The sequence below is a fragment of the Arachis stenosperma genome, chromosome 6 (assembly GCF_014773155.1).
Source record: "Arachis stenosperma cultivar V10309 chromosome 6, arast.V10309.gnm1.PFL2, whole genome shotgun sequence".
Lineage (NCBI taxonomy): Eukaryota > Viridiplantae > Streptophyta > Magnoliopsida > Fabales > Fabaceae > Arachis > Arachis stenosperma.
In genome coordinates this window covers 21,428,368-21,441,903 of record NC_080382.1, presented here as the reverse complement: position 1 = coordinate 21,441,903, position 13,536 = coordinate 21,428,368, and positions in this window count along the sequence as shown.

The window sequence follows — 13,536 nt, the reverse complement described above, 5'->3', positions numbered from 1 at the left end:
GATGAATCCCTTCAATATAATTTTACATGCATTTGTAAACTACAAAATTAACTGCGTATATAGTGATTCATAAACCAAAGTTGATGATTATAAATTACAATTTTTCTTTTTTTATTACTCGCAGTTTTTTAATTTGTGATCTTATTAGTTCAATTAGGGGTGGCAGTGGGGCGGGTAGGAGCAGGTTTTTGTCCTACCCGATCCCGCCCCGCCGTCTTTTTACTCAGGTACTACTCGTTCCATCACAACCCGCGCGTAGTAAACTGCAGAACTCTAACCCGTTCCTGTGGGTACTCGTCCCACTCCTACCCGCCCTATAAAAATTAAATATTATTTTAATTTTTTACATATTTGCATATATAAATTAAGACAAAAATTTAAAATTCATAGATAAATTAAAATACAAATATAAAATTATAATATCATTAGCTAAAATAACTTGAATTTAAAAAAAAGCTAATATTAGATCACTACAAATTTAACAACATAATAAAAAAAATTATAATATTAGATATAAAATAGTATTCAATTTTTATTCTTAATCACTTTTCAAATCTTTATCATCATCAAAATTTTGCAAATCAAATTTAAATCTAAAAATCAAAAGAGATAACAATTAACAAATTAATTGATAATATGTAAAAAATTAACATAAATAAAGATTCAATAAATACTTAGTATAAATTATAACACAGCACACCACTATATAGTACTATAAATTATAATACAGCACCCCATCATGAATTGAAATAAATAAAAAATAGCATACCACTATATAGTACTATAAATTATAAGTATTTGGTCATTTAAGCACATGAAGGGTAAATGTAAAGCAGAGGGAGAAAAAATAATTCGGTACTTTTATAATATAAAACTTTAAATTATTAGAATGAATAATTGTCAAGACTCAGTTACCAATAATAATTCATAAGCACATAAATCATATAAATAGAACAATAATAATTCATAAGCACATGATTTATCAATAATAAGAAGGACTTTTTCTTTTTGTGATGCATATTATTCTCGAATGAAAATATGATTATTATTGTCATTTATACAAGACTAATGCTATTGAAGTAGGAGTGGCAATTATTAAAAGGAGAAACTATAATGTCATTGAAGAAGAAAAAAAAAAGGTAATGAATTTCTGCCAAGAGATAAATAATACAAGATAACAAAATAGAAGTCCTTGTACAAATTGCATGTCTCAATGTACATCATAAACTTTGCTTTAAATAATTGATAGATAAAAATTAAATTGAAGCCAAAAGGAAAAAAAAAATAGAGTGATGAACAGTAATAAATTAAAAGTAAAATAACAGAGCTCGTTATATAAAGAAAACAATAATAATATTTTATCCCTATTCATCAGCTATTTATTTAAAATAATGTATATTATTAATTAATAATTAATAGGTATAGAAATGATGAGTTAATAGTTATTAATAAAAAAAAAAAGAAAAAAGTTCTTTGTCCATGTGGGTGTGGGTATTGGGTAGAGACATTCCTCTCCCTTTGTGTTCTGCAACTATTGTATATATGACTAGAAAATTTTAATGTAAAACCAGAAAATTCAGGATAAACATTATATATACAGCCACAGGTTAGAAATAATATAAGCATGAATGTTGCAAACTCCTCCTAACATGACTCAGATAAACACAATAATCTGACCCATCAATATCAAATAGTGGAAAATTAACTCACAGTTATAAAGTTCTAGTTACAGATCTAGTGTTCTAGTTCCAGGGTTTAGTTTTAGATTCACAATGGGAGAGAAAGAGAAAGAGAAAGAGAAAGAGAAACTTACAGATCCAGTGATTCGCAGGACGCAGAGACGGCAACAGACTTACAACAACAACAACGGCGACCGACTCATGGCGACGGTGACGGGCTTACGGCGAAGGACGGCGAAGCTCTACTCTCAGATGGAGGACGGCTGCGAAGCTCTTCCCTCAGACAAGACGGCGTCGAAGCTCTGATCTCGGACGCAGACGAAGCCCTTCTCTCAGACTGAAAATGACGGTAGCCGGCAGGTTTGGAGAAGAAGAAGCTCGATTGGAGAAGAAGATTAGGGTTTAATTTTGAATATGAAGAGTGAAGAGTGAAATTGAAAATGAAACCCTAGCCACAACTAAAAGTCATTTATATATTTTTTATATTTAATAATTTTTATATATTTATATTATATGTAATATATACTGCGGGGCGGGTAGGGGCGGGTTCACCCTAGCCCCGACTCCGCCCCGCCCCGCTTCTGCACCCGCCCCGATAAAACCCGCCCCGCATCCGGGGCGGGTAATGACCCGCTCCGACCGGATATGGGCGGGTCGGGTACCCGCAGGTTCGGGTACTCTTGTCACCCCTAAGTTCAATCTCTCAAAATAGAAAAGAATTTTGTTGGAAGACTCATTCTCCTTATATAGGATCTCATTTCGGCCGAACTATATTGGATTGATAAATTTTTTAACAACTATGTTTATGCTATGTGTAGATCAAAATCAACTATTAATATAAAATATATATTAAAATATAAATATATATTAAAAATAAATTAAATCATACATATATTGTGTAAACTCCGTTAAATTAGTAAATAATTAGTTAATAAATTAATTTTTAATAAAAAAATTAGAAATATAAATATAATATTAAATTAGGATAGAGCTCATTAAAAAGAGAATTTTGACACTAATTTTAAAAAATTCGACTCAAGATTGAACAGAACAGATCGAACCAGTTGAACCGAATTCAAACTGGGCCTGTAGGCCCAACCGGCTCAGCACTTAAATGAACCCAAGCCTTTTTTCTTCCCCAATTTAGCAGATGCAGCACTGAAACACAATAGGGGAAAGGAGAAATGAAAAACACCTCCAAACCTTTACGGTAAATTCAAATTCCTGTATCTTCTCCGTCCGAGCTCCGATCGCCGCACTATTTACGGCCACGCGACCACCGCGTCGAGCTCTACGTTTCTATCGGAACAATTTCATAGGTAACTCACTTTATTATTCTCATCCACTCCTTCCCCCAATTTTCAAAAATTATGTAGAGGTATTGAATTTATTTGCTCTTTGGTGTTTTAGGATCCAATTAGCTTGAGGAAAACATTCACTCTTGCTTATACGAAGCTTGGGTAAGGTGAGGATATCATAAATCCTATTTAATTTACTGAATTTATGCCTTGGGTATTAAATTGGGTATATATGTGTTATGAATGTGTATTAGGTTGTGAATAAATAATTGGAGCTTGAAATTGTGGATATTGGAACTTGGAGGAAGCTGAACACTAGTGTTTTGTTGAAGTTTTTGGGGATGTGTTTGTTTTAATAAGTTGCCTTGATCACTATGAGGAAACCGGCCAAGGCATGGCTTAGGTTTTGCGCATTTAATATATAATATTCTATGAAAACTTAGGCAAGATGACCATAGGATAAGCTGGAACGCACGGAAATGTACAATGCTTAGTATCCTTGATATTTATGATGTGATTTGGTTATGTGATGGATATTGTTGTTATATTGATGTTAGTATGGAACATGGTTGAGTTGGTGATTATATGATTACATACATCTTGAATGAGAGCATGATGGAGTTGTTAAAATGCGAGATTATGTAATGTTAATGAATGATGGTTGATAAAATGGTGTAGGGTTTTGTTGCTGGCATATTGTATTGGTATTGGTAGTTTTGGTGATGAATAGAATGGAGATCTTGAATGAAAATAAGGTTTAAGGAGTTTTGCAAAATTTAATTTTAGGCCAAACTTCGGCGAGCTATAACTTGGCTTCCGGACCCTTAATTTGTTTCCAACTTGTTTTAAATGAAAATTGGGTTCGTGAAGTTTATGCCGTCTAAAAAATGGATGAAAAATGATTTAAAATGATTAAGTTATGTGCGTCGAAAGTTTGGTTAAAAATTATGTAATTCTGCAGCTTTCTGGCTAATCAGGTTTTTCGAAAAACGTACGTCCACGCGTACGCATGGCATGGAATTTTTAATTGTGTGTACGCGTAATGGACCAGCATGCATGTCCACGCGTACGTATGGCTCACGCATACGCGTGACACGAAGTATTCATTTATGTGTACGCATGATAAAGGGATGCGCGCATGAGCTGCCTTTTTACGCTCCCATGCGTACGCGTGAGCCACGCGACGCATGACCCCTATTCCAGTAAACATGGTTTTCTGAGTTTTAAACCCTATTTTGAACTTCTAAACCTCTATTTTCATTCCTTTAGTCATAAATAATAGTATTAAACCGGATAATCAAATGAAGTGAGGAAGTGGGGATAACTTGGAGCTAAAGTAAAGCTGAGAAAGTGATGAATTAAATTATGAAATGTTATGGATGATTATGTATAATACTTGGCTTGATTAATTAAATGATCTGAGATACGAGCTTCCCTGGGTAAAGTACCGTGGCTTGCCACCACGTGTACCAGGTCAAAAACTCGATACTCTGTTGACCCTACGACGTAAGGGTGACCGGGCACTTATAAATTCCCGGGAATATTACCCCCATTGAGCAATATTAATTATTCAAGAAAAAGCTATGCATAGACTCTTGGGGATGCACGTCGAGGGACAGTCCAAAGGTTTAGCAAATCGGACTTGGCAGGTTGGCTTAATAACCGACAGATGAGACTCATAAGCCATAGGATATGCATGCATCATGTGCATATTACTTGAATTACTTTTTTGTGCATTAACTGGGTGTGCCTAAGTGTATTTGCTATGTTAAATGTATATTTGCTACCTGCAGTACTTGTAACCTTTTTGTGTTTGCCTTTATCTTCTTATTTGTCTATGATATGTTGTCGAAGATGGAAGTATAGTAGAAAGGCGGTAAAACTAGATTTAGGATTAAGTTAAGTTATGCTTAGATACTCGTAGAAAATCACCTTTTATGACTTCTATTTAATACTTTAAGCTTCGTAATCTGAGTGTCGGTGTTCTAGGATTGCCTCAAGCATTTCCAGGACCTTATATCTTATATGTGTGGCACCTTTACCATGCTGAGAATCGTTGGTTCTCACCCCATACTATGTTATTTTTCAGATGCAGGTCGAGAGGCATCTCGTTAGGCGTCTGGACTTTTGAAGCGAAGTGGTTATCGGGTTATTTTGTTGTACAGTTATATATATATATATATATATATATATGTGTGTGTGTGTGTGTGTGTGTGTGTGTGTGTGTGTGTGTGTGTGTGTGTGTGTGTGTGTGTGTGTGTGTGTGTGTGTGTACGTACTTAGTTTCCTCTCCGCAAGACTTGATCCTTTTGTTGTACAGTTAGGGTATTACATTATGGTATCAGATCAGTTCGTTTCTATAGAGTCTGAAAGACGGACTGATTATGCTTCTATGCATTCTCTGTATATGTGTTTATGTGCTATTAGGATATCTGACCGATATATATGGCATAAACGTTTGTGAGCATGCATTTGGACTTTAAAGCATTAGACCTACGATATTCAAACTGATCAACTTAATATCACTTGTTTGGTGTGTATAGGGGACCAGATGTCGACTCGCGGACGCGGTCGCAGCCGAAGTAGAGGTAGGATAGGCACCGTTACTCCTGGCCTGGCAGGGAATGACCCAATAGACTTTATGGCTGCCCTAGGAAATATGGCTGCAGCTATGCAGGCGACAGCTGAGGCACTTACCAGAGTAATCACGGAAACAATAATGACGAAGAAGGCCCTATTACACTTGCAACATTTCTGAAAGTTTACCTTCTGACCTTCAGTGGAACCTCAAATCCCACTGATGCAGATAATTGGATTCAGGCTATGAAACGGGCACTGCAGGCTCAACTGGTTCCTGAGGAGCAATGGGTTGAGTTTGGAACTTATCAGCTACAATGCGAGGCTCAATATTGGTGGCAGGGAACATGACGTTTCCTGCAGCTAGATGGCGCTGTGATTCCTTGGGAAGTCTTCCGAACAGATTTCTATAAGAAATACTTTCCTAATTCGGTCAGAAACACCAAGGAACTTTAATTAATGCAATTAAAGCAAGGCCAATGGATGTTACTGAGTATACTAGCAGGTTTGAGGAGTTATGTCGCTTTTCTCGTATCTGTCAAGGTGCAACTCAAGATTTTGCTGAGTGGAAATGTATTAAGTATGAGGGAGGTCTTCGAAGCGATATTCTGAGCTTTGTTGCACTAACAGAGATCAGATTGTTTTCTGAATTGGTGAATAAGAATAGGGTGGTTGAGGAATGTGTGAGGAAGGCGGCAGCAAAGAAAGAAAGTTTGTGGGTGCCTTTTCAAAGGACTTCAGGGAGAAACTTTGCTTCGAGAAGTAGAAATTTCAAGCGTGGAGGCTTTGTTCCGCAGTAGAATCATGGTCAAGGTAATTACAGAAGGCCGAATACTAATGTTAATCAAGGAAGAAGGTTTGGAAAGTAGCCACAGCAGGATTTGAACTGTCAGAGGTGCGGGAAGTATCATCCTGGAGTTCCGTGCAGATCAGGACTTGGGGTATGTTATTTTTGTGGACAGCCCAGGCACTTGGCCAATAATTGTCCGGAGAGGAAGAAGTATGAGATTGGTAGAGCACATCAGTTAGGGAGAGTGTACACCACTTCTGCAGTAGGTGTTGAGGGATCTAAGACACTGATTAGAGGTAACTGTGAAATGGCTGGTAAAATCTTAAATGCTTTATTTGATTCTGGAGCAACTCATTCATTTATTGCATTTGAAAAGGCTAATGAATTAGGATTGAGGATGGTGGTTTTAGGTTATGATTTGAAAGTGCATAATGCTACTCATAAAGCTATAGTGACTAGGTTAGGATGTCCACAAGTTCCATTTCGAGTACAACAACGTGAATTTGTGCATGATTTGATTTATTTGCCGATGACTGGTCTAGATCTCATCTTGGGATTGGATTGGTTATCCAAGAATCATGTTTTGCTTGATTGTTTTGAGAAGTCTGTTCATTTTATGCTGGAAGGGTCAGAAGCACTGGTTGTGGTGAATAGTTACTATTTGAACTCTATGATAGTAAATTGTTCTGGAACTGAATCTCAGGGATATTATGTTATTAACTGCGGGAGTATCAGGTGATGATCAGAGTTTATAGCAGACTCCGGTTGTATGTGAATTTCTAGACGTGTTTCCAGATGATATTAATGAATTTCCACCTAACCGGGAGGTTGAATTCGTGATTGAGTTGGTGCCTGGAGCCGATCCGATTTCGATTACTCCTTACAGGATGTCACCTTTAGAAATGGCTGAATTGAAGGCTCAACTAGAAGATCTATTGGGTAAGCATTTTATTCGACCAAGTGTTTCTCCGTAGGGAGTGCCAGTGTTACTGGTAAAGAAAAAGGACAGAAGTATGCGCTTGTATGTCGATTATCGGCAACTGAATAAAATTACTGTGAAGAATAAATATCCATTACCTAGAATCAACGACCTAATGGATCAATTACAGGGTGCCGGTGTGTTCTCTAAGATTAATTTGCAATCCGAGTATCATCAGATAAGGGTTAGAGATGAAGATATTCCGAAAACTGCTTTTAGGACACGTTAGGTCATTATGAGTATATGGTGATGTCTTTCGGGTTAACCAATTCTCCAACAATATTCATAAATTATATGAACAGGATTTTCCGGCCGTACCAGGACAAGTTTGTTATTGTCTTCATTGATGATATCCTTGTTTACTCTAAGACTGAAGAAGAGCATGCGATCACTTGCGAACTATGCTGCAAATTCTGAAAGACAAGAAGTTATATGCTAAGTTATCTAAATGCGAGTTATGGAAGAGTGAGGTGAAGTTTCTCGGTCACGTATTGAGTAAGTAGGAAATAGCTGTGGATCTTGCTAAGGTAGAAGCAGTGATGAATTTGGAGCGACCAACTTCAGTGACAGAGATTAGAAATTTTCTAGGATTGGCGGGGTATTATCAGAGATTCATTTAGGGATTTTCACAGTTCACCTTACTTTTAACTAAGTTGACTAGGAAGGGTACACCTTTTGTCTGGACTTCGGAGTGCGAAGAGAGTTTTCTAGCATTGAAGCAAAGGTTGACTACTGCACCCGTGTTGGTATTGCCTGAGCCAAGTGAACTGTTTGAAGTGTACTTTGATGCGTCATTAAAGGGTTTGGGGTGTGTTCTGATGCAGCACCAAAATGTTGTAGCATACGCCTCACGACAATTAAGGCTGCATGAGATGAACTATCCGACTCATGACTTAGAACTTGTTGCTGTTGTGTTTGCTCTGAAAATCTGGAGGCATTATCTCTATGGCGTTAAGTTCCACGTTTTCTCAGACCATAAGAGTTTGGAGTATCTCTTTGAGCTGAAAGAGTTGAATATGTGTCAGAGGAGGTGGATGGAGCTTCTGAAAGACTATGATTTCGAATTGAATTACCATCATGGAAAAGTGAACATTGTGGCGGATGCCTTAAGTCAGAAATCTTTATGTGTAGCTTGGATGATGCTACGAGAATAAGGGTTACTAAAGGCATTTCAAGGTTTAAAACTGAGAGTTAGGAAAGAATCTGGAATTCTGTGTTTGAGTCAATTGCAAATTTCAAGATTTTAAATTAGAACTTCTAAAGGCTCATCAAGATGGTGAAGCGTTACATAAGGCATTGCCAGCAATTGAGCAAGGAAAACAGTAGAGAGTGTCAGAAGATAAGGATGGTTTATAGAGGTTCAAGAACCGGATTATTGTGCCAGATGTCGGAGACCTACGACAAGGTATCTTAAAGGAAGCTCATAAGAACGGGTTTTCAATCCATCCAGGAAGCACAAAAATGTATCATGATCTGAAATCGATGTTCTGGTGGCCAAGAATGAAGAATGATGTGGCATTGCATGTATCTAAATATTTAACATGTCAGAATGTTAAAATTGAGCATCAGAGACCATCGGAAACCCTTCAGCCTTTAGAAATTCCACAATAGAAATGAGAGAGTATCACAATGGATTTTGTGACAGGTTTGCCTAGAAATCGGACTGGTTATGATGCTATTTGGGTGGTTGTGGATCGACTAACAAAATCATCTCACTTTCTCCCCATCTGAATAAGTTGCACAATGGAAGAATTGGCTCGAATGTACATCAAAGAGATTGTCAGATTGCACAATATGCCTTCTACCATTATATCTGATAGAGATTCTCGTTTCACATCAAGGTTCTAGGAAGCCTTTCAGCGTACATTTGAGACTCAGTTAAGTTTGAGTACTACATATCACCCTCAAACAGATGGTCAATCGGAGAGAACTATCCAGACCTTGGAGGATGTGCTAAGGGCTTGTGTTTTGGACCAGCCGGCAAGCTGGGATCGGTATATGCCACTATTGGAGTTTGCTTATAACAACAGCTACCATGCGAGCATCGGATGGCTCCATATGAGGCTCTATATGGCAACAAATGTCAATCTTCACTATGTTAGTATGAAACTGGAGAAAGAAGTTTATTATGGCCTGAGATGATAGCTGAAACTACTGAGCAGATAAAGAAGATTCGTAACCGAATGCTTATAGCCCAAAGCCGTCAAAAGAGCTATGCTGACTAAAGGCAAAAGTCTTTGGAGTTTGAAGAAGGAAAGCATGTATTTCTGAAGGTTACACCAACCACTGGAGTGGAAAGAGCTATGAAGACTAAGAAACTGAATCCCCGTTATATTGGACCATTCGAGATCCTGAAAAGAATTGGGCCGGTGGCTTATAGGATTGCTTTACCGCCATATCTTTTGAACTTGCACGACGTGTTTCATGTATCACAGCTTCGAAAGTATACTCCTGACGCAAGTCATGTTCTGGAACTAGAACTGATTCAAGTGAGAGAAGATCTAACACTTCCAGTAATCCCGGTGAGGATTGATGACGCTAGCGTTAAACGATTGCGCGGGAAGGAAGTATCACTGGTAAAAGTAGCTTGGAGTCGAGCTGGTATTGAGGAACATACTTGAGAACTCGAATCAGATATGTAAAAAGACTACCCACACCTCTTTTCAGGTAACTAAATTTAAAATTTGAGGGCAAAATTCTTTGTTAGGTGGGTAGGATGTAAACCCCGTTAAATTAGTAAATAATTAGTTAATAAATTAATTTTTAATAAAAAAATTAAAAATGTGAATATTATATTAAATTAGGATAGAGCTCATCAAAACAAGAATTTTGACACTAATTTCGAAGAATTCGGTCCAAGATTGGACCGAACGGGACAAATCGGTTGAACTGAACCCAAATCGAGCTTATGGGCCCAACCGGCCCAGCACTTGAGTGAACCCAAGCCTCTCTTCTTCCCCCAATTCAGCAGATGCAGTGCTGAAACACAATAGGGAAAGGAGAAACGAAAAACACTTCCAAACCCTTACAGTAAATTCAAATCTCTGTATCTCTTTCGTTTGAGCTCCGATCGCCGAACCGTTTGTGGCCACGCGACCGCCGCGTTGAGCTCTACGTTTCTACGGGAATAATTTCATAGGTAACTCACTTTATTGTTCTCAGCCACTCCTTCTCCCAATTTTTAAAAATTATGTGGAGGTATTGAATTTCTTTGCTCTTTGGTATTTTAGGATCCAATTAGCTTGAGGAAAACGTTCACTCTTACTTATACGAAGCTTGGGTAAGGTGAGGATACCATAAATTCTATTTAATTTACTGAATTTATGTCTTGGGTATTAAATTGGGTATATATGTGTTATGAATGTGTATTAGGTTGTGAATAAATAATTGGAGCTTGAAATTGTGGATATTGGAACTTGGAGGAAGCTGAACACTACTGTTTTGTTGAAGTTTTTGGGCATGTGTTTGTTTAAATAAGTTGCCTTGATCACTACGAGGAAACCGGCCAAGGTATGGTTTAGGTTTCGTACATTTAATATATAATGTTCTGTGAAAACTTAGGCTAGATGACCATAGGATAAGCTGGAACACACGAAAACGTACAATGCTTAGTATCCTTGATATTTATGATGTGATTTGGTTATGTGATGGAGATTGTTGTTATATTGATGTTAGTATGGAACATGGTTGAGTTGGTGATTATATGATTACATACATATTGAATAAGAGCATGATGGTGTTGTTGAAATGTGAGATTATGTAATGTTAATGAATGATGATTGATAAAATAGTGTAGAGTTTTGTTGCTGGCATATTGGGTTGGTATTGGCAGTTTTGGTGATGAATAGAATGAAGATTTTGAATGAAAATAAGGTTTAAGGAGTTTTGCAAAATTTGGTTTGGGGCCAAACTTCGGCGAGCTATAACTTGGCTTCCGGACCCTCAATTTGTTTTCAACTTATTTTAAATGAAAAATGGGTTCGTGAAGTTTATGCCGTTTGAAAAACGGATGTAAAATGATTTAAAATGATTAAGTTATATGCGTTGGAAGTTTGGTTAAAAATTATGAAATTCTGCAGCTTTCTGCCTAATCAGGTTTTTTGAAAAATGTACGTCCACGCGTACACGTGGCATGGAATTTTTAACTGTGCGTACGCGAGTAGCCCTATGCGTACGCGTGACACGAAGTATTCATTTACGCATACGCATGATAAGGGAATGCGCGCACGAGCTACCTTTTTACACTCCCATGCATACGCGTGGCCCCTATTCCAGCAAACATGGTTTTCTAAGTTTTAAACCCTATTTCGAACTTCTAAGCTTCTATTTTCATTCCTTTAGTCATAAATAATAGTATTAAACCTGATAATCAGATGAAGTTAGGAAGTGGGAATAACTTGGAGCTGAAGTAAAGCTGAGAAAGTGATGAATTGAATTATGAAATGTTATGAATGATTATGTATAATACTTGGTTTGATTAATTAAATGATCTGAGATACGAGATTCCTTGGGTAAAGTACCGTGGCTTGCCACCACGTGTACCAGGTCAAAAACTCGATACTCTGTTGACCCTACGACGTAAGGGTGACCGGGCACTTATAAATTCCCGGGAATGTTACCCCCATTGAGCAATATTGATTATTTGAGAAAAAGCTATGCATAGACTCTTGGGGATGCACGTCGTGGGACAGTCCAAAGGTTTAGCAAACCGGACTTGTCGGGTTGGCTTGATAACTGACAGATGAGACTCATCAGCCATAGGACATGCATGCATCATGTGCATATTACTTGAATTACTTGTTTGTGCATTAACTAGGTATGCTTAAGTGTATTTGCTATGTTAAAGTATATTTGCTACCTGCAGTACTTGTAACCTTCTTGTGTTTGCCTTTATCTACTTATTTGTCTGTGATATGTTGTCGAAGATGGAAGTATGGTGGAAAGGCGGTAAGACTAGATTTAAGATTAAGTTAAGTTAGGCTTAGATACTCTTAGAAAACCACCTTTTATGGCTTCTGTTTAATACTTTAAGCTTTTTAATCTGAGTGTCGGTGTTCTAGGATTGCCTCTGGCATTCCCAGGACCTTATATCTTATATGTGTAGCACCTTTACCATGCTGAGAACCTCTAGTTCTCACCCCATACTATGTTGTTATTTTTCAAATGTAGGTCGAGAGGCACCTCATTAGGCGTCTGGACTTCTGAAGCGAAGTGGTTATCGGGTTATTTTTTTGTACAGTTATGTATATATACATACTTAGTTTCCTCTTCGCAAGACTTGATCCTTTTGACCCTCTTAGAGGCTTATGGAAAAACAGGATTTTGTTTATGTAAATTTGGGTTTTGGATATGTATATATATGTGTATATATTCTTCGGCCAGCCTTGACTTCGTGAGCTGAGTTAGGAGCTTGTTATTTTGTATCCTTGGCCCTCTATTCCTACTTTTCTTATAGTATGCTTCATAGCTATAGTGTTCTTTGTACGCAAGTTAACTCGTTTTCTGAACATTGCACTTTTATTCTGTGATTTTTATTTCAACGGTTCTTCAAGGCTCCTAGTTTATTCTATTCTTTCTACTATTATATGTACGCTTTTCATTTTAGAGGTTGTAATACAACATCACCTCTATTTTACGGCTTAAGCGTAAAGCTGAGTGTGGTAGGGTGTTACATATTTATATATTTTAGTGACTGATTTTGATGTACAAATAATATTTTTAATTTTCTAATAGTATAATTGGATATAAGACTTTAGTTGATCACCTCGTAAATGAACATTTTTAATTATGGAAAAAAAGTATTATAAATTCTACTACATCTCTTAAAAATATGATTTTTAATGTGATTCTAAATTTTAAATATTCTATTCATCAATAATACCATATATTTACTGAATAACTTAATGATGAGGACTTCTTTATTTAAAAAAATTTATTATTGATCAATAAATTATTGTATATACAAGATAAAATTCATACCTTCAATATTTAATAAATTGCATGCACAAGACGAAATTCGACCTTCTAACTTATGTAATGAACAAACTACTTAATCCGCCTAACTTGGTTGTCATTTTCTAATAGCTGTCTTTATTTTTTGGGAGGGCCAACAGTCGGTAGGTCAATACTTATAAAACAAAAATCGGGCTTGAATTTTGGGTGGTATATTCTGGGCCGTCTCTTCATACGTTCAGTTCTCTTTTTCAATATTCG